This window comes from Vombatus ursinus, unplaced genomic scaffold (genome assembly GCF_900497805.2).
Source record: "Vombatus ursinus unplaced genomic scaffold, bare-nosed wombat genome assembly UNPS02014859.1, whole genome shotgun sequence".
Lineage (NCBI taxonomy): Eukaryota > Metazoa > Chordata > Mammalia > Diprotodontia > Vombatidae > Vombatus > Vombatus ursinus.
In genome coordinates, this window is record NW_020954637.1 from 102,869 (window position 1) to 127,394 (window position 24,526).

Sequence of the window (24,526 nt, forward strand, 5' to 3'; positions counted from 1 at the left end):
TCTCTTTTCAGAATCCTTCCCCCCTTCCCCTCAAGTCTCAAGTGTTCTTCTGTCATCCTCATCCGCAAGGAGGTATTATATATAGACTTAATTGTTCCCCTCTCATGGGAACACAGAAAGGGTACTGTTTGACTCAAAGGAATGACTCTCTAACATTAGAAATTCAGGCACCAATGGGGAAAAAATTTGTGATGGTGGGGTGAGTCCTAATGCCCCTTAGATACTGCTCCATGTGGGTGCCTGTCTGCTCTGTTGGTGGAAGGCAAGGCTGGGAGCCCAGTTGAAGTGGCTTGTTAAGGAAATGGAGAACATGGAGGCATTGCTGTCTCCTGTTTCTAAATCCAGTGATTTTTCCAACATGAACTTTAGGCTGCTGGGCCAAGGCAAAGAAGGCAGTGGGGGTGGGGAGGAGATAGGTGCAACACAGACTCTAAGGGAAGGTGTGCGGGGTGAGCTAGCTTCGGGAAGGTGTGCGGGGTGAGCTAGCTTCCCCTTCCCCTCCTCAAAGCCACATGCTCCCGTGACCGACTGGGAAACTGTCCCACAGCTCCATGGAGAGTCAGTGGGCTACTGGGCGAGATCTGGGACCTGGCCCTAGATCTGCCCCCAACTCACTATGGGACTTTAGGCAAGACCCCTGTTGAGACTCCATTTCCTTTCTCTGTAAAATGAACGGGTCAGAGGCTGTGATCTCTAAAGGTCCACTTATCTTTTCTAAGGCTCTTCCCAGTTCTGACATTCTGCGTCCTAAGTTCCCTCCAAGCTCAGGCATTCAATGTTCTAAGATTCCTTCCCTCTCCGACATTCTATGTTCCAAGGTCCCTTCTAGCTTTGATATTCTGTGTTCTAAGTTTCCTCCCAGATCTGACATTCTAGGTTCTAAGGCCCCTCCCAGCTCTAACATCCTGTGTTCTAAGGCCCCTCCCAGCTCTGACATCCTGTGTTCTAAGGCCCCTCCCAGCTCTGACATCCCCTGTTCTAAGGGCCCTCCCAGATCTGACATTCCATATTCTAATGTTCCTTCTACCTCTGACATTCTCTTAGTCCTAACTTTCCCATCCAGAGTATAAGCCCCCAAGGAACCTCTCATTCAGACTTAGCCAGTCCAGCACTAATTCAACAGACAATTATTGAAGTCTCCTCTACGTGATGTGTTGTGGAGAATTGTTTCCTGCTGTTATTTAGGGACATAAGCTGTGGCGTGCCCCCAACCACCCTCGATACAACCCTAGAGTTGGGATCCTGTCTCTCTCTGAGCCTCTTCCACCTTCCCCAGCTCAGACCCCTCCAGGACACTCAGTCCCCCAGGTTGGATGAAGGAAATAGAAATGGCGACTGAATCTGCTTAAAACCACAAAACAAAATTCTTGATCTCGGCAGGAAAACTAGACAGGGCTAGGGCCAGGGTCTTACGCAAAGGCCCTGGGGGATTTTGATTCCTGCCTTAGTCTGGGCTTTGGTTTTACATCTGCTCGTGGGACTGGGCTTCCCCTTCTCAATTGTTGGGGGGTGGGGTGGGAGGGAAGGTTAGGCAGAATATCTGAAGACCAGGCAGAAGCCCGAAGGTTACTAGAGTCAATGCGATTAAATTCACAAGCATTTATCAAATGCCTGCTCTGTGACAGGCACCATGCCAGGGACTAGGGTTAATTTAAAACAGGTCTTGCCCTCAAGGAGCTTATATTCTATTACCACCAACTGCCCCTAGGGTCTTGGGCAAATCAGACCCTTGACTTCCCAGGGGTTGAATGTGAGCTGTGAGGGAATGCCTTGGGACATTGGGTAGAAGTGAACTCTTCAAAATTCAGACCCAAGCCATGGCCTAGGAATTGAGAGCCCTGGAATCTGGGACTCAGTTTCTACCTTGGAGGGGTTAGACTAGCTGACCTAGGATTTTTTAAAGATTTTTTTAGCTCTGACTCTCCACTTTAAGGCCTCTTCCATCTCTAAATCAGTCAATAAGCATTTACTATTAAGCACCTACTACGTGCCAGGCACTGTGCTAAGACCTGGGGATACAAAGAAAGGCAAAAAAAGTCCCTGCCCTCATGGAACTCACAGTCTAACGGGAGAGACACAAGCAAACAACTGTATACAAAGAAGATAGACACTGGGTAAGTGGGAAGGCACTAGAATTAAGGGGAACAGAGCAAGGCTTCTGGCAGAAGGTAGGATGTTGGCCAAGACTTAAAGAAAACCAGAGAAGCCAAGAGGCCAATGAAAATCAGTCAATTAATCAATCAACCAATAAACATTCTTTAAGTGCCTACTATGTGCCAGGCACTGTAGTGTGTTAAACACTTAGGTATATAAAAAGAGGCAAAAGACAGTCCCTGCCCCCAAGGAGCTTACAATCGAATTTTAGATTTATAATTTAAAATGCACAGAGTTGGGAGCTGGAGTTAGACAAGAAACAACACACAGGCCAGGGTCACTGGATCTTAGAGTAAGTCAAGGTAAGGCAACGAGCATTTACTAAGCACTACTCTGCACCAGGCTTACTACAAAGAATAGCAACAATAGCAATCACATCCTACGATATGATATTCTATGACTAAGAGCTCTTCTTCTTAAAGAAAAAAACCAACAAAATGCATTTTCTCACTCTTGATGAGTCATCTAGGTTATAGATGACACGTTCGTCCAATGCACAGATGACACAGAACTAGAAAGGACTGCAAAGTTGGGGTCCAAATCCATCTCCCAATGGCCAGAAAGATGGGTCAACTCTAATCAGATAAAATGTAATTAATAGATATAAAATGTAAAGTCTGGTACTTAGTCTTAAAAAATCAACTTCACAAACACACAGTGGAGGAGGTGTGACTGGGGAGCAGCTTACTTGGAAAAATATCTGGGGATTTCAGTGAATGGTAAGTCCAACATGAGTCAACGGTATAATATGGCAACCTGGGGAGCCAACGTGATCTTAGACAACATCAGTAGCATGATAGTGTACAACACTAGAGAGGGTACAGTCCCCACTGTCTTCTGCTCTGGTCAGATCACATTTGGGGTATTGTATTGAGTGCTGGACATCCCATTGTAGGAAGAAAATTCATCAGATGGAGGGTGTGTCTTGAAAAGGTCGGTCAGGGGGCAGCTAGGTGGCTCAGTGGATACAGCACCGGCCCTGAGGTCAGGAGGACCCGAGTTCAAATCTGGCCTCAGACCAAACACTTGACACTTACTAGCTGTGTGACCCTGGGCAAGTCACTTAACCCCAATTGCCTAAAAATAAAAAAATAATAATAATAATAAAAACAAACAAAAGAAAAGGTCAGTCAGGATGGTGTAAGGCTTGGAACCATGCTATCCAATGCTCCCTAGTTTATAGTTCTAGATCTAGTAGGGTCCTCAGAGGCCATCCAATCTAACCCTATCTTTTATAGATAGGAAACTGAGGCTCAGAGACAGGATAGGACTTGCCCAGGGTCACCCAGCTGGTGAGTGTTAGACTTGGGACTCAAACCCAGATCCTCTGGACTACAGAGGCAGGGCTCTTTCCTCTGGATGACCCTACTTCCCTAGCCAAAGGAGGTAGGGATGTCTGGCCTGTCAAAGAAAATCCTTAAGGGAGGGCAGAACCAGGAGTGGAGAGGCAGACGTCAGACAGACTGACTCCCTAACAAGCAGTGCTGGCCCCACATTGCACTGACTGCTTTGGGTTCCTTCTGACCAGAGAGCTCCAGAAGACCCTGGATCTCGAGCTTCGAGGGCCCTCAGAAACCATTTAGTCCAGCTCTCTCACTTTACCCACAAGGAACTGAGCTTCAGAGACGTTAAGAGACCCTGCTCATGATCACACTACGGCTAAGCAGCAAAGCCAAGATTTGAACACAGGTCCTCAGACTTTAGGTCCAGAGCTCTTTCCACTGGACTACTTCAATTGCAGGCTGGATGATCACTGTTAGGAATGGATCAGATGGCCCTTTGGGTCCCTTATAGCTCTGACATCTTGTGCTCTAAGGGCCCTCCCAGCTCTGATATTCTGTGTTCTAAGGCCCTCCCAGCTCTGACATCCTGTGTTCCAAGGGCCCTCCCAGCTCTGACATTCTGCAATCTAAGGCCCCCTTCTAGTTCTGACTTTCTTTGTTCCAAGACTCCTCTCAGTCCTGACATTCTCTGTTCTAAGATCCCTTCTACCCCTGAGATCATATGCTCTAACTTCTTTATTCTAAAGTCCATGGTAGTTTGGAATTCTACAATTCAGTGTGACTTTTCTCCTGCCTTACATAGGAATTTGGGGTCCCATCTGCATGGACTTGAATCTGTTACCTTTGTCTCCCATTTCCTATGTCTCCTCTGTGTGTGACATACCTACAACCCCAAGAACCGCCAAGGTCATATAGTCCCATCCCTGGCTTTTGGGTTCTTCAATTTTAGAGAGAGAAAAAAGGAAGGACACAGTTTTCTCAAACAGAATAAAATAGTTTGTGTTTTTATTGGGTTTTTTGTTTACTTTTGCTGTGCCATAGTGATAAATTTCTTGCATACTTGGAGTTCTGCAAAAGACTCCCCAGAGGTCATATAGTCCAACCCCCTATCCCTGGATGGCAGGGGCAGAGATGGAGGTGGGGGAGGGAGGGAAGTGGTCATCAGTCCATACCTTTCTTTTTAAACACTAGGCAGGGGCATATGACACCTTGCTTACTCCTCCCAGAGGTCAGCACAATAATAGATAGGGAAAGATGAGGAGAGGCAAGCTCCAGAGATTCCCCATTACCTCCAAGATCAATGAGCAGATTCTGTTTGGTTTTTAACGCCCTTCACGGCGTTTATCTCCTCTTCTGTCTTCTTGTGCCTTCCTCTTTCTAGATATTCTTGGATCCAGTGACTGCGACCTTTTTGCTATTCTTCTCCCGAGATACTCCAACTCTTAACTCCAAGCATTTTCCCCTGGCTTTCCACCATGCCTGGAACTCTCCCTCCTCGTCACCACCTCTTTCCTTCTCTGGCCTCCTTCAAGTCTCAGGGAAAGTCCTGCCTTCTGCAAGAAGTCTTTCCCAGTCTGCCATTAATCCGAATGCCTTCCCATGGAGACCAGCTCCAATTTATCCTGTCAATCATTTATTGGAGTGTTGTCTCCCCCTCCCCCCCATCAGAATGTGAGCCCTTTGAGATCAGGGACTTTGTGTGGCTTTTGTTTTTGTTTCTTGGTAGGGTTTGTACCTGGCACATAGTAAGCCCTTAATAAATGCTAAGTTTGTTTATTCATTATTTATTAAATTAAGTTTATTAAGTTAACTGACTGAACGTAAGGGGAATACTTCCTAACAATCTGAGCTTTTAAAAAATGAAGCGGGCTGTCTTGGGATGTAGTGGGACATCATCAAGCAATGGATGGATGGTCACTTTTCAGGGATTTTGCCAAGAGGATCTCTGTTCAAGTACAGAACGGACTGGTCTCTTTTGTCTCTCCCAAGTCTGACCTTCTATGATTCCATATTATGCAGGCACAGGTTAACTTGGCCTCAACCCGTGAATGAGCTACACTGTCTTGAGCTGGGAGAGGACTTAGAATATAAAATGTTCCATCTAGAAGGGACTGCAGAACTTTACAATGGAGGACCTTAGAACACGGAATGCGAGAGCTGAAAGGAACCTTAGAACACAGAATGTCAGAGCTGGAAGAGAACTTAGGACCTAGACTGTTAGAGCTGGAAGGGGTCTTAGAACACAGAAGGTCAGTACCTTAGAACATGGAATGTTAGAGCTGGAAGAGAACTTAGAACCTAGAGCTGGAAGGGGTCTTAGAACACAGAAGGCCACTACCCTAGAACATAAAATGTCAGAGCTGGGAGGGACCTAGAACACAGAGTTCAGAGCTGGAAGAGATCTCTTTAGTCCAATCCTTTATTTTACAAAGGAGGAAACTGAGGCTCAGACAGAGGAAGTGGCATGCTTAAAGTCACACAAGGAGTGAGTGAGTTGCAAAGGCAGTACTACAGCCTGCCTTCTCATTCATGATCTCATGATCTTTCCAAGATGCCAGGCTCCATCATTCCTGGAGGCAAGCTGAAGGACCGGATGGCCTCTTGGAGTCCTGATTCTCAGCCCAGGGGAGCCTTGGGTGTCAAGAAAAAGAAAAAAAAAGAATTTTCTCACTCTCGATGAGTCACCAGACAGGGGAGGGAGCAGACGCCCGGCTCCCTCCCCTAAAGAAGAAACCACACATCTGATGAAGTTTCCCACGACCATGGGCTTTAAATAGATTCAGAAAGAAGGGGGGGTTGAGCTTTGCCCAGGGCTCAGTCACACTTCCACACCCTGTCCCCCCCCCTTCTCATTGCCCCCTCCCCAAACCCCGTCTGCCTCCTGCCCTCTTCATTTCTGCTAGCATGAGGATGAAATCACAGGCCCATAGGATTTAGAGCCGGCAGGGAGCTTAGAGGACATCTAATCTGGGCTCCTCATCTTACAGATGAGGAAACTGAGAGCTAGAGAGAAAGCGGAAGTAGCTTATCCTGGTTATGCAGGTAGAGAGTGGTCCACCCAGGATGGGAACCCTCTTTATCTGATCTCTTGCCCCTTCCCCTCCATGCTTCCAGCCAGGCCTCAGGGCTCTTTTTGGGGGTCGGGAGTGTTGCCTGGTGATGGGCACTGTGCGGGCCAACCAGGTGCATGCAGGCCAGCCCTGCTGCTGCTACTGACTTCCTGGACAGCCTGGAGGGGCCAGATAAGGGGGGGAGAGGGGGAGGAGGGAGGAGGGGGAAGTTGGGAGCTCTCTGCACCTCCGTCTGTCTCAGCTTCCCTGCAAGTCACCTGATTCTTTCTCTGCTCTCTGGGGTTCGTGACTGATCGCCGGGGTGGCGTTTCCGGAGCGAGGGAGCCCGGCTGCGCTGCTGACGCACTTGTCTGCTACCAGGACTGGTTGGGCCCTAGTGAGAAAGAGAGGGCCCCCCCTCCACCCTCTGACAGAGGGGCCACTTCTAGTAAATGAACTCATCCACCCTGAAGCCCCTGGGGTGAGAGTGTCAGGCAGGGGGGTTCTGAGAAGGCCTAGGGTGGGGTCCTCCCCGCTTCCTTGGGTCCTGGGAGGTCCACTGGGCCTCTTTAATCCCTCTACTTCAGTATGAAGAGACCAAGTCTGGGGTGGGGGAGGGGGGCTCTGCTGCCTGGTTCTACTGGGAGAAACTGTCCAGCTCAGACCAGAGCTTCCTCGCCTCATCAGAAGCTTATAAGAAGGGCTCTCATTTCTCCAGCATACTAGAGGTTCACACGATGATTCTAATACAACAACCCTGTAAGGGACATAGTGCAAGTTGGAGTATTCCCATTTTACAGATGAGCAAACAGAATTTCAAAGAGGTTATAAGTATCCTCACCAGCAGTGAGATCTAGGTTTCTTAAATTCAAATCCAGGGCTATTTCTACTATGCCTTGGGGTCCTGGGTTCATTTTCCTGAAGGGAGAACTGAAGATGGGTCAGAAAGCAAAAACCACTTAGGGCTATCGCCACCCCCACTGCCCACCCCCAATTTGGCAGAAGCAGGTAAAAAGCATGGGAATATTTACTGCAAGCCTCTTCATACCAATTAATCCATCCACAAGACTTTACTGAGTAGCAAGGATGTTTATTCCTGTGTTAACAGTCTTTGTTCTCTGGAGAGATGGGAGGTTGGGATCTAGACCAACTGTGTTGGGATCTCCCAAGTGTGGAAACTCTCTCCATTAGCATAGATCAGCAACTCAGCTCTAATGTCTAGCCTTGCATTGAGGGCAAGGAAGTATGACGTGACTTGCTGGTGGTCACAAAGTCAGAATATGCCAGAGGCAGGATTCAAACCCAGTACTTCCTGCCTTGAAGTTGGCCCCTGAGCCACCATGACACCTCCAGCAATTTCTTCCCAAAAGCCCCATGAGGGAGGCAGTCAGTTACTATTCTCCATTGTGTGGTGGAGTAAGAAGAACCAGCAACTTATAGTGGGAAGCAGACTTTAATTAAGGTCAGAAGATGTGGAATGTGGATTCAAATCCTGCTGTTTACTAGGTGTGTGATTGCAGGCAGACATCTCCTCTCATTGGATCTCTCTTTTTCCAGATCTAGAAAATGAAGAGCCCTCGGGGACTTAACCTGGATTCTATCTGGTGTTTTTTTAAACATGTTGATGGCTGTGTTTCAACATAATTGGTTTTCTTTGTAATCCTGTGCATTTATTATATGTGTCTAAAGCCATGATTCTGAGAAGGGGATCATAGTCAGCTCAAGGGGCCTATGATACCGAAAAGGTTAAGAACCCCAAGACTGCATGATGTGTTCTTGGTAAGTAGGGCTCAAACCCAAGCACACAGTTGGACAGGAGTCTGATGCTCATTGCTCAGTGCGGCCACACTACCTCTCTCTCACCAAAGTCTTACTAGCCACATTTTTTTTAATTTAAATTTATTTTTAGTTTTCAACATTCACTTCCATAAGATTCTGAGTTTTAAATTTTCCTCCCCTCCCACTTCCCCCCAACCCCAACGGCATACAATCTGACAATCTGATATAGGCTCTACATATACATCCATGTTAAGCATATTTTCCCATTAGTCATGATGTAAAGAACAATTAGAGCTAATGGGAGGAACCACAAGAATGAAGCAATAAAACAAAACAAAACAAAAAAAAACAAAGGAAAAGGAGAGCAAATAGTATACTTCTGTCTGCATTCAGACTCTTTCTCTGGGTGTGGATAGCATTTTCTATCATGAATCTTTTGGAGTTGTCTTAGATTCTTGGGTTGCTGAATAGTTAAGTTGCTGATAGTCAAGTCTATCAAAGTCAGTCATCCCATAATGTGACGATTACTGTGTACAATATTCTCTTGGTTCTGCTCATTTTACTTTGCATCAGTTCATGTAAGCCTTTCCAAGTTTTTTGAAGTCTGCCTCATCATTTCTGATAGCACAACAGTATTCCATTACATTCATATAACACAACTTGCTCAGCCATTCCCCGATTGATGAGCATCCCCTCAATTTCCAATTCTTTGCCACCACAAAAAGAGATGCTGTAAGTATTTTTATACTTGTGGGTCCTTTTCCCATCTTTATGATCTCCTTGGGATACAGCCCTAGAAGTGCTATTGCTGGTCAAAGGGTAGCCACATTTTTCAATATGAAGAAACTGAGGCTGAGAGGGGAAGTGATGTGCCCAAGGCCACAACACTTGGCTGTACACCAGAGGGGCAGGGCCAGAGAAGAGGAAATGTTTGGGGTGACATTCAAGATCATCCCTCAAAAGCATATTGGGCCTCTTAAAGGTCAGGGGAGAGAATCCAGCTGAATAGTTGAAGGAAGGAGGTTTCTTGGAGGGGAGAACTGGGAGCAAGTACATGGGGGTTGAGGGGGTTAGCTCCCATGCACCCACCCTCTTCTCTAACTAGCTTGGTCTCACTGTTCCTGACTTTTTTTTTCTCCAGGAAAACTTCTGAGTTTTCCCTCCTATTTCTCACACTGGAAGGTCCTGTCTGCCTTCTCTTCCTTTCCTCTCTCTCTGACTGATTCTTCCTCAACCTCCAAGGCTCAGCTCAAGGTCCGACCTCTTCTAGGAAGTCACAAAACATCTCCGAGCCACAATTTCCTCATTTATAAAATGGGAATAATAATGACAATTAAACTGCCTAACTCACAGAGTTGTTGTGAGAAAAGCTCTTTGCAACCCTCAAAGCACTATAAAAATGTAAGTTACTGTGGTTATTTGTAAATTAAAGCTTTAGAAATGTGAAGTCAACCCTTTTAGTTTCAAAGGGAAAGAAAAATTGGCATAGCCAGGAGCCCTGGGTACCAAGGATCATCCCAATTCTGTCCTCTCCTTCCCTGTGAGTCATGCAGACTGGAAAAGTCCAGAAGGAAGGTGACACCAGCTAAAAGGGGAATTGTTTGATGCCTTCCCAAAGGGGAGCCTCAGGGAGGGTTTTTCTGATGGTCAGCAGACTTGGGTTTGTACAAGCTTTTGGGGGAGGGGTTAGATAAAACCTATACAATATAGGAGAAGGAGGGAGAAAGTGAGAAGGGGGGAGGAAGGGGGGAGGTAGAGAAAGAGATGAAAGGAGAGATGGACAGAGAGAGAAAGAGAGGAAGGGAGAGAGGGAGAGACAGAGAGAGACAAAGCCAGAGACAGAGAGAAAGAGTAGGAGGGAGGGAGACAGAGAATAAAAAGAAAGAAAAGAAGGGAAGGGAAGGGAAGAAAGAAGGGAGGTGGAGTCAGTTTAGATGACCTGATGTTCTCATCCCAGCTTCTTACTAATTGTGACAGGAGGAAGTCGCTCAGCTTTCTGGGCCTAACTTTTCTCATCTCCAAAATGAGGAAGTTGGACTAGAAGATATGTAAGGTCCCTTCTGGCCTTAAACCCTCTGATATTCCAAAATAACCCACATAAGACCTAACGTGTATAGCACTTCATACATCACACACATGCGGGCGTCTCTCTCTTTTCCCCCACGAACTTCCTCCAAACTCTCCTCCCAGGCAGTGAAGGATCCACCTAGGGAGGTAGGCTATGCAAAGAAGCCGGGTGAGGGGAAGCCCTGGGAATGAGAGATGAAGAGACAGAGACAGAGAGAGACAGAGACAGACAGAGAGGAAAGGAGGGGAGAGATAGAGAAAGAGACAGAGACAAAGACAAAGACAGAGAGACAGAGACAGACGAAAGGAAATGAGAGAGAGGGGGAGAGATAGAGAGAGAAACAGGGACAAAGACAAAGACAGAGAGATAGAGACAGACAGACAGAGACAGACAGAGAGACAGAAAGGAAAGGAGAGACAGGGGAAGAGATAGAGACAGAGACAGAAACAGAGACAGAGAGAGACAGAGACAAAGAGAGAGAGACGGAGAGAGAGACAGGGAGGAAAGGAGAGAGAGAGAGAGAGAGAGACAGACAGACAGACAGACAGACAGACAGACAGACAGAGACAAAGACAGAGACAGAGACAGTGAGACAGAGAGGAAAGGAAACAAGAGAGAGAGAAGGGGCTGTGAGGTCACTGACAGAGTTGCCTTCTCCAGCTTCCTGTGCCCCTACTTCCACCCCTCCATCCCCACGTGCCATGAAAGGACCTCCCATACACCTGGCACAAAAAGGGTTCTCCGGCTCATTTGTTCCCCAGATTCCCTCTCTCCCCCACCCCCCACCTCACTTCCTGCCTCTTCTCGTTTTTTCTCCCCTCAGTGACAGCCAGAAGACAATAGCATCACAGATCTGTAACTGGAAGGGATGAATCTCACCTCCTTCCCTCCCCCTAATTTTACAAAGGAAGAAACTGAGGCCTAGAGAAAGGAAGTGACTTGCTCATGGTCACACAGTTCTTAAGCAGCAGAGCTGAAAGCTTAGATCTAATCCTTAGACTCCAAATTCATTCTTCTTTCTACTGCCCCTGGGCCACCTCTCTCTCTCTCTCTGCCAGCCTGGCCTCTCCCTCTCTTTTTCCCTCCCTTCCCAACATTCTTTTTAAAGTAGAAACAAGGACTGGAATTCCAATTTCATTGGCATAGGGAGCTCCCAGCTACTGGTGCAGTTTGGCACCTTCGAGATTTATGGTCCCTAAATCATGACTAAATCATGAGAATTAGCTCAGGGTCACACACCCATCATGGGTCAGAGGCATGACTTGGACCCTGGGTTTCCTGGCTCCGGAGATGGCTTTCTATATGCTCCACAAACTACCTCTCAGTTTCTTAAGTAGCTGTTGAAAGTTCTTTCCTCATCACAGTTTTCAGTAAAGATGACTGTTCACACCTCTATGAGGCATTGGAGAGTGTCTCTCCAATTGCAATATAAATTCAAGGGCAGCTTAGTGTAGAGGAAAGAGCCCTGGATTTGGGATCAGAGGACCTGGGTTAGCGTCCCTGACTCTTCCCTTCCTAGTTCTGTACCCTCAGAGAAGTTCCTTCCTCTCTCTGGGAGTCAGTTACCTCCTCTGTAAGATGAGGTGGTTGGTTTAGAATCTCTAAATAGTCTCTACCAAGCGCCAAGCTTATTTGCATGACATTAGGGCTAAGGGGATGGCACAGGATGTACAAAGCCCAGGGAACTTAATATCTAATCTAATCTAATCTAATCTAATCTAATATACTATAATATAATAAAATGTAATGTAATGTAACATAGTATGATATATAATATAATACAATGTAACATAATGTAACATAACATAATATAACATAACATATAACATATAATACAATATAACATACAGCAAAGGTATTCTGTGAGGTCCTGGGTTGGAGAAAGGTCATTGTCAACTGGAAGAGGTGGTATCTGAGTTGCACTTTTGGTAGAAGTTCAGCAAAGCAGAGGAGGTGAGCAGGATATCCCAAGCATAGGAACCAGGGGGAGTCCCAGAGAGAAGTGACTTGGGATTTGGGAAGAACCCCCAGGACCCCTTCTAGAGGTAGAAGGGGCCAGAGAGGCCAGCTAACCACAGAGCCATAAATGGAGAGTTGGAAGTGACCTCCCAGATGATTTAGTTCAAGCCTTCAGTTTTTAGATGAAGAAACAGAATGTCAAAGAAGGGAAATGACATGTTCAAGGTCACACAGTATGTAAGTGGGGCAGCCAGGACCTGACTAAGCCTTGTTCTCTTCCCTATGCCCGGGAGGCAGAGTCCTATTCCAGTAGGTTCACGATGGAGCCCTGCCAGGGCTAGCACCGAGCAGGGAATGATGGGCCACCTTCTCTTCCCTGCACACCGGGGCCAGGATGCCCACTGGCCCAGGGGAGGGAAGGTGAGAGGCTACTTCTGCCAAGGCAGGCCTCCCGGGATAGTCCTTGGCTCTGCATTCAAACCCCTGTTTGGAAAATCCTGATGTCTCTGGCCGGCCCAAGCTCCACTGAGGCCCCGTAGCCAGGGTTTCCTGGTGGTCCTCCCAGTAACAGAGTCCCGGCTTAGTCTCCCATGAGTTTCCCTATTGTCTGCCCAGAACACGCTCCTGTTTAGGGAGGGCAACATGTGGCTTTGATTTAAATTTCACCCTGGAAAAACAATGGTTTGGATTAAGGGAAGAAATATTTGGTGAAACATCATGAAAAGGGGGTGGGGGCAAAGAAGAGGGAAGAGCCATTCTACAAAAAACACTGGAACTTCAGACCCAGAAGTTTTTTCTCTCCTCTCCCTGTTTTTATTGATAAATTTTGTTTCAACACATCGTACAAAACCCCAACATGCTCCCAACTGAGCTCCCCGAGAAATACAATCCATGAAAACAGCTAAATAAAACAGAATAAAGGAATGATTGCCAGTGATGCAGCACATGGTTTCCCACTTAGGAACCACGGTTCTAGAGCTCAAGGTGATGTTAGGGGCCATCTAGCCTAACCTTCTTATTTTACGTGAAGGGAAACTAAGGCCCAGAGAGGCGAGCTGAGGTAACCCAGAATTCAAACGCAGGATCTCAGGCTTCAATTCCAGCTCTTCTTCCAAAGCTGGGTGCTGGGGGTTGGTGACTGAGGGTTGGCATTAACTTGCTGTGTGGCTTTGGGTAGGTCACTGTACTTCTCTGAATTCTAGGTTTCTTCACCTTTAAAATAGGAACCTAGGAGCAAAGATAGAATTAGAGAGGAGATTAGAGATTAGTGATCAGTATAGGGATCCGATGGGAGAACACAGAATGCACCCCTCTTGTTTACAGGGGAGGAGACTAAGGTCCAGGCTTGCTCTAGATCACACTGGCAGTGGGTGACAGTCAGGATTCAGACTCAGCTCTGACATTCTATGATTTTCTAAAATCTCCAAATTCGGATTATTTAGCCTGGGGAAGAGAAAATTGAGTGCAAACCAATAGCAGTCCTCAAATAATAGGGGTGGGGGTCATCTGCCCTCCAATTGCCCCCCCACAAACACACTTCTAGCTCTAAATCTATGATCCTGATGTGTTTGTATTTTTCTTCTAAAAATGCTAAGGGGTTACCAACCTTCTTGTGCTCAGGAGGTACTCGGTCAGCCCTCTGCTGTAAGAATATCATTTTGGCAGACCTGTTAAGGATTGGAAAGAGATGAGGCTGGTTATAGAAAACTGACTTGGAAGATCATTGCAACAGCCCAGTCCAGAGGTGATGAGGGACTGAATTAGGGGCAGCAGCTGGTCAGTGCTGGAGCCAAGATGTGAACCCACGTTCCTCCACTGCAAGCCTAGCTCTTTTTCAACCGCCCAACACTGACTCTAATTATAGACTAGAGAGGAGACATGTGAAGGATAGTGATGAGATAGAAATGACAGGACTTGGTGACTGATTGGATATATGGAGGAAAGAAAAGTGAAGAGCTGAGGAGAACTCCAAGGCTGCAAAATTGGGTGCCTGGAGGGACAGTGCTGGCATGGTCAGAAACAGGGAAGTGAGGAGGAGGGGTAGGCTTAGGGAACAAGACAATGAGTTCTATTTGGGACATGTTGAGGTTGAGACGCCAATGGGACATGGAAGCATAAATAACCAGCATGGAGACACGGGACTGAAGGTCAAGAGGAAGGTGACTTAATGTTTATGTAGAAATGGGAGTCATTGGCATAGTGATGAGAGCTGAATCCATTCAGTCAACAGATAATAAACATTTATTTATTAACCCTTGAGCACAGATGAGATCCCCAAGAAAGAAGATAAGAGAAAGAGAGCCCAGGTCAGAGGCTTGGGGTCCACCTACACAGCAAGTGAGACGTGGATGATGATTCGGCAAAGGAAACTGAGAAAGACCCATTAGAGACAGTGAGGGGGAAAGTGGTGAGAGAAAGCAGAATTGAAAAAAAACCCAAGGAAAGAAAGGGTATCCAGGAGGAGGGAATGTCAACGAGGTCAAACTCTTCAGAGAGGTCAACATGGGGAAGTGCCACATGTAAGTCTAATGAGCAAGACAATTGCCCATCTGCTTTGGTGGAGGGATTTTCCATTCACTGAAGAGATGATTGGTCTGTCTGCCCTCCCCATCCCCCAAATCTCAAATTGTTCTCATATATTGTTTATCTTGCCTGTAGGTAAAGCTACCTGGGGTACCTTTTATCCCTTTATCCAGGGCCCTCACTTTCTCTCTCTCTCTCTCTCTCTCTCTCTCTCTCTCTCTCTCTCTCTCTCTCTCTCTCTCTCTCTCTCTCTCTCTCTTGCACAACTGGATCCCTTGTTGCACCCATGCCACCTCCTGCCCAGCATGGTCTCTCTAGATCCCAACCCCACAACATGCTAGGGGTCTCCCTATCTCTATGGGGAGAGAGTATGCTTTGAGGAAGCTTTCCCCCTCCCCACCATGGGACTTGAGTCTGGGTAGAGCATCTGTCTTCTCACTTCATCCTTTCCTCTCTGCTGCTCCCTTCACGGGGCCCCGGCTCCTCGCAAATCTTCTGATCTCTGGCCCCCATGTGTGGATGCTCAGATCCCAATCTGGTCTGCTCATTTTGGCTCCCCTCCGGTTCTCTGCTGTCAGTGGGAGCTCTGCTGCAGAACTGCCCCACATGGGATCAAGATGAAACATCTCAAGATGGAAGAGAAGAACAGAACTGGAAGCAGCCTGTTTTTGAAGGAGGGAGATTTTTTAATGAATGAATGGGCATGAAAACACGCTCTGTTCCATGCTCTGGAATTACTTGACACTGCCCCTCATGAGCCATAGGCTCTCCTGGGCAAAGCTGGTGCCTTAATGGAGGATGAGGAAAGGAAAGGCCACTCCTGGCCTGTCTGGTGGTAAGGAGGCTTCCTGGTCCTGTCACAGTGTGAAAGAGGCATCTCCTTGCCCAGTTAGAATGAGGGGCTGTGCCCTGGTCCAATCAGAGAGTAAGGAGGGTGCCTGGTCCAATCAAAGGGTTGTCCCAATTATCAGAAAAAGGAGGCAAATGGAGCCTGCAAGCTATAAGCCAAAAGGTTTGATTTTGATTCTTTGCAAAATTTGAGAACATATTATTAAAGGGAGGGTCAGTGAACACCTAGAAAAGGAAACAGTAATCACAAAGACCCTTTCCTTTTCCCTCTTCCTTCCTTCCTTCCTTCCTTCCTTCCTTCCTTCCTTCCTTTCTTTCTTTCTTTCTTTCTTTCTTTCCTTCTTTCTTTCCTTCTTTCTTTCTTTCTTTCTTCCCTGTAGATCAGGAGAATATGAAGATACAATCTAGATATCAGTAAAGTATCTGATAGTCTCTTGTACTATTCTTGTGAACAAGGTGGAGGGACATAGTCTGAACAATAGCAAAGTTAGGTGATTTCAGAACTGGTTAAAGGACTGAACCCAAAGATTAGTCATAAATCATGAAGATTTCAGTTTACAAAGAAATCTCTAGTGGAGAGCCAGTCCCACCTCCTCTGCCTTGGGAAGAATCTTCAAGCCAGCTGGTTTTTCCATGTTGCCATTTTCATCCCTACCCCCTCTCCCAGCCTCTGCCTCAGGTTGGGAGTAGGATCTCCCCACATGGGAAGCCAGGAACTGGGGTTTGTGTCCCCCATACTCTCCCACACACAGGTACCTTTAAGCCTTTGATGATCCTCTCAGGTAGAAAAGTCTTATCTCTTCAAATTTTCTGAAAAAGCCATGTGTCCAGTTTTCTCCCTTTCCCCCCACAAAATCCCATATAGGACTATACTTCCCAGGATAAATGTCACCCCATGGTGGGCATAAAATGTTAGCCTCCTGAAATAAAAAAATCATGTCTTTTAAAATTTTTGTATGTAGAACTGAACTGTACTGGTTTAGATCAGATTGAACCAGTTTGGACTAGTTTGAACCAGATTTGACCAGAATGGATCATTTTGGAGCAGATTGACCAGTTTAAACTGGATTGAGCCAGTTTGGACCAGGCTGAAATGGTTTGGACTGGATTGTGGCCCTTACGCATGATGGTCCTTCAAATGCTTGACTGTCATGCACTTCCTTGCTGCATGCTAAATGTTTTCAGTTCCTTCAAGCAACCCTTCATGGTATCCAGTCTCTTCTCTATGCTGGTCAGCCTTGTGTGAATGCTCTCCAGGAGAGTACGTTCAGGGGGAACACTGGGTGAGCTCTTCTGAATCCTCCCCATTTGTTTCTCTTTCATGGCAAAAGTTACTTGCTTCTCCCCACACATAACAGTTCATCTTCCACCTGTGTGTCTGCATAGGCTGCCCCCCTCCATTTCCTCTTCTTGGAATCCCTAGCTATCTTCAAGGCCCAGCTCACACCAACACAGTTAACCCAGATAATAGTCAGCATTTATAATGAAGATAATTTGTAATAATACTTAGCAATAAGGACCTAGTCCCAGTTAGCATTTATAATAAAAATAATAACTTCTACTAATATCTAGCCTTCATAAATAGCATTTATATAGTGCTTTAAGTTGCAAAATACTTTATGAATGTTAAGGTAGGTGCTATTATTATCTCCATTTTACAGATGAGGAAACTGAGGCAGATAGCAGCTATGTGATGTGGCTAGGGTCACACAGCTAGTAAGTGTTTGAGAACAGTTTTGTACTCGGGTCGTCCTGATTTTGGGTACAGGATTCTATCAAACTGGTGTTATCTTGGCCCATTGACATCACATTAAGGATAATTGATTACTTACAGCATTGGACCTGCCCTTTAAAGGGGAGAGCAGAATCAGAGAGAAAGCAAGACAGAGGGAAAGCTGAAGAGACACTGAGATGAGAGAGGCTATCCCCAGAAAGCAAATTTCTGTCTCTTGAGGGAAGCCTACATATCCACAGGAGAGGAGGAACCAAAGAGCTCCAGGGATGGCAGTGGCCAGTGGTGACGAGTGATGGTCTGGGAGCTATAGCAGAAGGAATGGTGGAAGTGGGGGTCATCGCAGAGTTTTTGGTCTACACCAAGTTCCTTGGCCAAGTGAATGAGTTAGTGAACTAATTAGAGAATGGATCTAAAGAGCATTTGGAGACAGAACCAAGAGGCAGAGTTTCCAACCCAGACATTGCCTGTCTGTGGTACGGTGAGTTCTGTGGACTGTGAAGGTCCACAGCTGACTTTTTAGCATCCCTGAGTTCTTTTCTCTTGTTGGAAGCCTTCAGCTCTAGGGCAGTGCTATCATTTTGAAAGTCCCTGAGGAAGGTGGAGTTTATCAGAGGAAAGGGTCTTGACTCTAGTGCTCCTGAGACCCACCGAAGGTTATACTATAGAAGCATAGGGGCACAAAATGATTATTGAGAAGCCCCCAAGATCGAATCCAGCTTGTATGAATCCTGAGTTTTGGCTTAAGACCACATGGTGCCCAGAGTTGAATACAATACCCCAGATGCGGTCAGAGTAGTCCTTGCTCTGGACACACAAGACCTCCATTAATTCAGTCTTGGATGAGATCAGATTTTTTTTTAAAAACAGATATCTTTGGACCAGAACAGTTTCTTTGAAATCCAAAGAGGAATCAATTCAATAAGTGCCTAATAAGCACCTACTGCTTCCAGGGACTGTGGGAGGCAATAGGGCTCCACAGGCGAAGATGAAATGGTTCCTGCCCTCAAGAAGATTATGTTCTACTGGGGGGATACAATGAGCAAATAAATAAATACAAAGAAATTTCTGGGAGTTGGGGTTGACAGCACTGACATCTGGGGAAGTCAGAAAAGGCACCATCTGAGTTAAACATTGCAGAGAGTTTGGGATTCCTAGGGGGCAGATAAAGAAGGACAAATCTCAGCATGGCAGACGGGCCAGGCAAAGGCTCGGAAATGGGATATGAAATGTTGAGTATGGTGAACAGTTCATAGGCCAGTTTGGCAGGAAAGGAAGGGGTGGGTGAGGGACAATCACTCTTCTTTGGGCTTTTGAAAGATATGACTTTTGCAAAGTCGTACAGCTGTTCAATGTCTGGACAAGGATTTGAACCCAGATTGCCTGACACCTAGGCCAAGAGAACTTCTAAAACACTTCTCTGCAGCTCAAGAGTGTTACCTACAAAGGTCCTAAGGAGGAGGGGAACAGATCCAGAAGGTGGAGGAGAAGGGTTTGGAGAGGAGAGGGCAGAAAGTTGGGCACGACCAAGAAAAAGTCATTGGTTTTAGTCCTTACCCACCTACCTAAGAATTGGCGGTTGACTGTGTAACCAACATATTGATTCAGACATAAGCTTGGAAACCTCTAGCAGAGCCACAGAGGAGTGGGTGTCACTGAGCTCCTGTGGCTAATAAGTGAGACTCTTCAATAAACACTTTAAAAGCCCATATGGCCTGAGGTCTTAAAGCCAGAGTCACCTGTCCTGATGGAACAAAAGAGAGTGGGTGCAGGCCTGCCCAGAGGAGCTCTGGGTAGACCCTACTATGTTCTCAGGGCAGTGGTTAGTGAAAGTCATCCTTGGTCTCTTAGTCTGGGCTCTGCCATGAATCTACTGTGTGACTTTGAGGCAGTCACTTTCCTTCTCTGCTCTTTGCTTTTCATCTTTTGTACAAATGAGGTGGTTGAACTAGATGATTTCTAAAGTCTCCCATAATTCTACAATTCTTTGGTTTAAGATCTATTGCAAGCCTAATATTTTGTGTTCTAACGTCCTTCCCAGCTCTGACATGTGTTTTAAGGGCCTTCCTTGTTCTGAGATTCTACGTTCTAAGGACCCTTCTAACTCTGACTTTCCCTGTTCTAAGGCCCCTCCCTCTTCCGAGTATAGAAATTTGTACACATTCTGTGCTCCAAGGGCCCTCCCAGCTCTGATATTCTGTGGTCCAAGGGCCCTCCCAGCTCTGACATTCTGTGTTCTAAGGGCCTTCCCAGCTCTGACATTCTGTGGTCTAAGGCCCTCCCAGCTCTGACATTCTCTGTTCTAAAGGTCCTCTCATCTCTGACTTTCTCTGTTCTAAGGCCCCTCCCAACTCTGACATCCTATGTTCTAAGGCCCCTCCCAGCTCTGATATTCTATGTCCTAAGGTCCTTCTCCAAATGACAGGGTACCTCCAGATCCCTTCTAGCTCTGAAATTCTATGATCCCAAGTTCTTGGAGAGCTCTTTCCCAGCGCTCTGCCAGATGTGGAGAAACACTCAATATTCCTTTGATTTCAGAGAAGTTAGTAGTTCAAAAGACCAATGAGATTCTCCCCAGAGGACCATCCTCCTCCATCCCTTGCCTCTGTTGCGAGGACAAGGAGTGAGGAGATGGGATACTGACCCCTCCCAATGTCCAGGAGGTTGGGTGGAGGCAAGTAGCTGTGAACTCTCCTGGGATCATAGGTGATGGTAGCTCCTGGTGCACTGTATACAGATCTGGAAAGAAGAGGAACAGAGGAACAAGCCTACTGAGCTGGGACTGGGGATTTAAGGGAAAAGTTCTTGGATTTTCACTTGGGGGTGGGGGGATGGGAAAGCATTTTTGACAGGAGTTTTTGCAAAACTTTCTGGGGTTTTAGAAAATCTTGTTTCCCCCTCATTTACACCATTGTTTTTTGAGGGAAATTGAATTAAAAGGTGGATTGGTGGATAAGAATTACAAGGGGAAGAGAAGGCGACATGTTTTTCTAACTAATAAGGTCACAGCCTGTGCCAAGCATGCTGGGGGCACTTCTCTCTCCTCATCTGGGACCACCAGGGCAGAGGGGAGCCTCAGAATAATCCTTAACCACCTCCTGCAGTGACCAGAAGCCCTTGAGACAAACTGGTGGGAGCTCCGATTGTGAGAGCTCAGTCTGCTTCAGATTTAGTGGCCAGCTTTTCCAACAGGGCAGACAAGTTGATCCTGAGAATGCATTCAGCTTTTGACCCCCAAGCCCCACCCCAGCATCTCCTGCAGGGGCAGATCCCAAGTCCAGAACTAGTGAATATATGAAGCCTGTGGAACAGTTGAAGGGGAGCAGGTAGTAGCCAAGGTCCTCTGAATCCTAGGAACATTCGATGAAATGTCGGCACTAGAACGTCTTTAGAGTGTAGAATGTTAGGATGTAGAAGTTAGAACAGGAGGGGATCCTGGAACATGTCATAGTTGGGAGTCTTCGGACATAGACCATCAGAGCTGGGAGGAATTTAGATGTCAGAGCTGGAGGGTCTTTAGAACCCACAATGTCAGAGCTGGAGGGTCCTTAGAAAACAGGATGTCAGAGCTGGGAAGGCCTTAGAACCCAAAATGTCAGAGCTGGGAGGGTCCTTAGAACACAGGATGTCACAGCAGGGAGGGCCTTAGAACGCAGAATTGTCCAGTCCTCTCTAATCCCCAGACTGAGGCCTGAAATGCCCACATCCATCATTACCCCTTGACCTTGACAGCCTGTCCAGCTTCCCTGGTAGCAGGGTAGAACACCAGACTGGGAGTGGGGAGGCCCCAGTTCTAGTGCTGGCTTTGCTAAGAACTTGATGTGTGGTCCTGGTCCATTTACTTCCACTTATCATGCCTCAGTTTCCTCATCTGTAAAACAAGATGGTCTAACCAGGTGATCCCCAAGGTCCCTTCCACCTCGGGGATTCTACATTCAAACTTTCTTTATTCTAAATTCCTGGAACTCTAAGTTCCAGATCTAACATTCTAGGATATTAGAATCAGAACTAGAAGAAATCTTGGAGATCAGCTCATCCAATCTCCCCATTTTATTGCCCAGGAAACTGAGACTGAAAGTGGATTTGCCTAAGGTTACAACCCACACAGAGAGTACCTGAAGAAGCAGCATTAGAAACCTGATACTATTTGCTCTTTCCACTAAATCCACTGCTTCTCTTCTGCCCCTAGATCTGGCCTAGGCCAGGTTACCTGGTGGTCGCTTTGGGAAGACAGGGGTAGCCCAGGGGAAGAGCTTTAAGGTCAGTGAGCAGAGACAGGCCACTGGCTTTTTCCTTAGCTAAAGAAGCCAGGCCAGGCCAGTTAGACAAAGCTGGTGTTAATAAGCTGAAACCAAAAGCCTGGGCTCTACTGGGGACCTAGGCAGAGGAGTGAGCTGAAAAGCAGATGACAGCTCTGGCTTCTGCCTTCCTTTGGCAAATTTAAAGCCCTTCCAGGGGGGCCAGTTTGGATTGAAGGAATTTACCTTGTTAAAAAAATATTTAGACTTGCTTAAATTGTAAAAATAAATGTCACTACTGGGAAAGGGAGGCCCCATCTGATGGAGAGAGTGAAGGGAGGAAAAGAGAGAAAGAAAAGGCAGTTGTGTGAATACAACGAATATGCCCATTGTGGCTAAGTGCCTTGGCATTCGAGGCCTCCACAATCTCCTCCACCCACCCCTACCTCTGCCCCACCTTAATCTACTACTGTTCTTTGTAATGGGATCTCAGGGCCCAAAGACCAACCACCACCCAGGGGGCCCTTATTTCCCCTCACTTACCTTCCCATTCACCTCCTCCTCCTCCAGCTAGGGCCACCCAGAACCCATCTAGACCACTGGAATGCCCAAATGGCTTGGATGAGCTGCTGGGAGTCTTCAATTTTGCGCCATAGTGGAGACCCTGAGAGTGGGGAGGGCAGGTGCTGTGTCCCTACCCTTATGGCAATGTCCTATGGTCTTGATTAAGCATAATTAACAGGTCCAGAGGGAGAGAACACATCTAGAAGAAAGGAGTAACAGGGCAACGTCAGTCAACAATTATCTATTAAGGGCACCTAAGAGTTAGGTGGTGAAGTGGATGGGGCTTGGAGTCAGGAATATCTGAGTTCAAATCTGGCCTCAAATACTTACTAGCTGTGTGACCCTGGGCAAGTCACTCAAACCCTATTTGCCTCAGTTCCTCATCTGTAAAATGGGTTCATACTGGAGAAGGAAATGACAAACCACTCTAGTATCTTTGACAAGATCACATAGAGATGGACATAACTGATTGACTGAACAAGACCATGCCAGGCACTGTGCTAAGTGAGGAGAATACAAAGGCAAAAACAAACAAACAAACAAACAAAAAAACCACAAACATCAAAAATTAGGGGGAAAAAAGTACAACAAAAATCCCCACTGACCTTGTCCTTGAGAAGATTGCGTTCTACCACGTTTGTCTAAATATGAAAATAACCAGGTACGTACAGGATACATGACTGGTCCGTGGAAGGTAAGCGGAGAGGACAAGGGCCTGCCTCCCCAGGGCTTAGCACAGTACCGGGTCCAGGGTAAGCACTTAATAAATGCCTTAATGTGTGCATGTGATCCTAGAGGCAACGGCTTAACAAATAGCTTAGTAAATAACAAATAACTTAGTAAAAACGTTTTGTGACGATTGTGAGGTGACTATGAAGTTCACAGTCAGTCAAAGAACATTGGGTGGATTGCTTTCTGGCCCCAGAACTCCCCAATAGAGAGCTATGAAGTACCACATCTATGAAAGCAGGGTTTTTTTGTTTTTTGGTTTTTTTTTTTTAACTCAATGCATTGAAATCTTGAGACTGACAAGTTGGATTCAACACTATCTCTCACGGTGAAACTTTTGGGCTTCCCCCAAACCTGTAAATCACCAGTCATCTCTCTCAATGACTCAGTGTATCTAATAAGCAGCCACACCTTGCATAGACCCAAAGAATTATACCTATTATTCTTTTTCAAATGTATGTCGATGCTGTTATGATGAAGAAAGTACAGATTAATTTAGAAGCATCAAAAAATTCATAGTAGCTTTTTTATTATTGTTTATTTTAAAATCAACAGATATTAATAGGACAAATACTCTCATGGGGGAGGGTGGTCCAAAAAATATTTTGATGGTAAATGAGGCTCTCACACTTGAAAATGTTAGAAATGTACTTTTCTTGTCCAGCTTTTTAATTTCACAGATGAAAAGTCCCAGAGGCTTGAAATCACTCCTGCAAGATCCCAGAGCTAGTAAGCTACCAAGCCAGGAATTGAACCCAAACCTTCCTACCAAGGCCAGATAGACCTCTGAGTTACGTTTCCCGCATTGTTTCAGTTTACTTTTCTTCCATGCCTTCTGCTTGTGAGTTCCTTGAGGGAAAAAAAAAAACTAGTGGCTTTGAGGTTTTCATACTTACTTGGGTAGGGTCACAGAGCTCAACCTCACTTTATTCACCATTTCCTCATCTGTAAAATGGGTCAGTGGTTCTTGTACTAACTACTTATATTGTGAGGTCATGCTTTGGAACATCAGGAAGGAGTCACAGGAGTTTGGTTTAAACCCCAGCACTTACCATCTGTATGACATCAGATAAGTTACTTCAACTCCCTCAGGCCTCAGTTTCCTTATTTGTAAAAGAAAGGGTTTAGATTAGATAGACTCTGAGGCCTCTTACACTTCTTAAACATTTCTGGGCTATAGAAATAGCAATTCTTCTGATCTTTGAATCCCCTGTGAAAAGAAATGGCCTAGGGCAGTGGAGTCACTTAAATGTTAAGGCAATAACAAATGATCAATTGATAGATAAACATTTATTAAGCACCTACTCTGCTGGACAGCAAAAGGATGCCTCCAAAAACAGCTTGCCTCGTGTAAAGTTTCTGCCCAATATCTTTTTATGGTGGCAATATGTTAGCCACATCTCCTTCTAACTCACTATCTAAAGCCTGAATAACCTAGGACAATTATCAGCTGTGTAACCTTGGACAAGGGATTTAACCTCTCTATGGCTCAGTTTTCTCATCTGCAAAGTGGGGTTAATAAAACGTGGATGACCTACCTCCAAGGGTTGTAGTGAGGATCTAATAAGGGCATGTAGGTAAAATGTTCTATAGACCTT

At 46.1% G+C, this 24,526-nt stretch overlaps 1 long non-coding RNA gene across 1 annotated transcript; it reads right to left on the reverse strand.

The window, feature by feature from the left end:
- Window positions 1-13,149: 13,149 nt before the first annotated feature.
- Window positions 13,150-22,388, reverse strand: LOC114027360. Its single transcript, XR_003567246.1, has 3 exons — window positions 22,179-22,388; window positions 13,900-13,960; window positions 13,150-13,520 (listed from the first exon to the last, which is right to left on the reverse strand). It is a non-coding gene; the product is annotated as an uncharacterized LOC114027360 (long non-coding RNA).
- Between the last annotated feature and the right edge of the window lie 2,138 nt (window positions 22,389-24,526).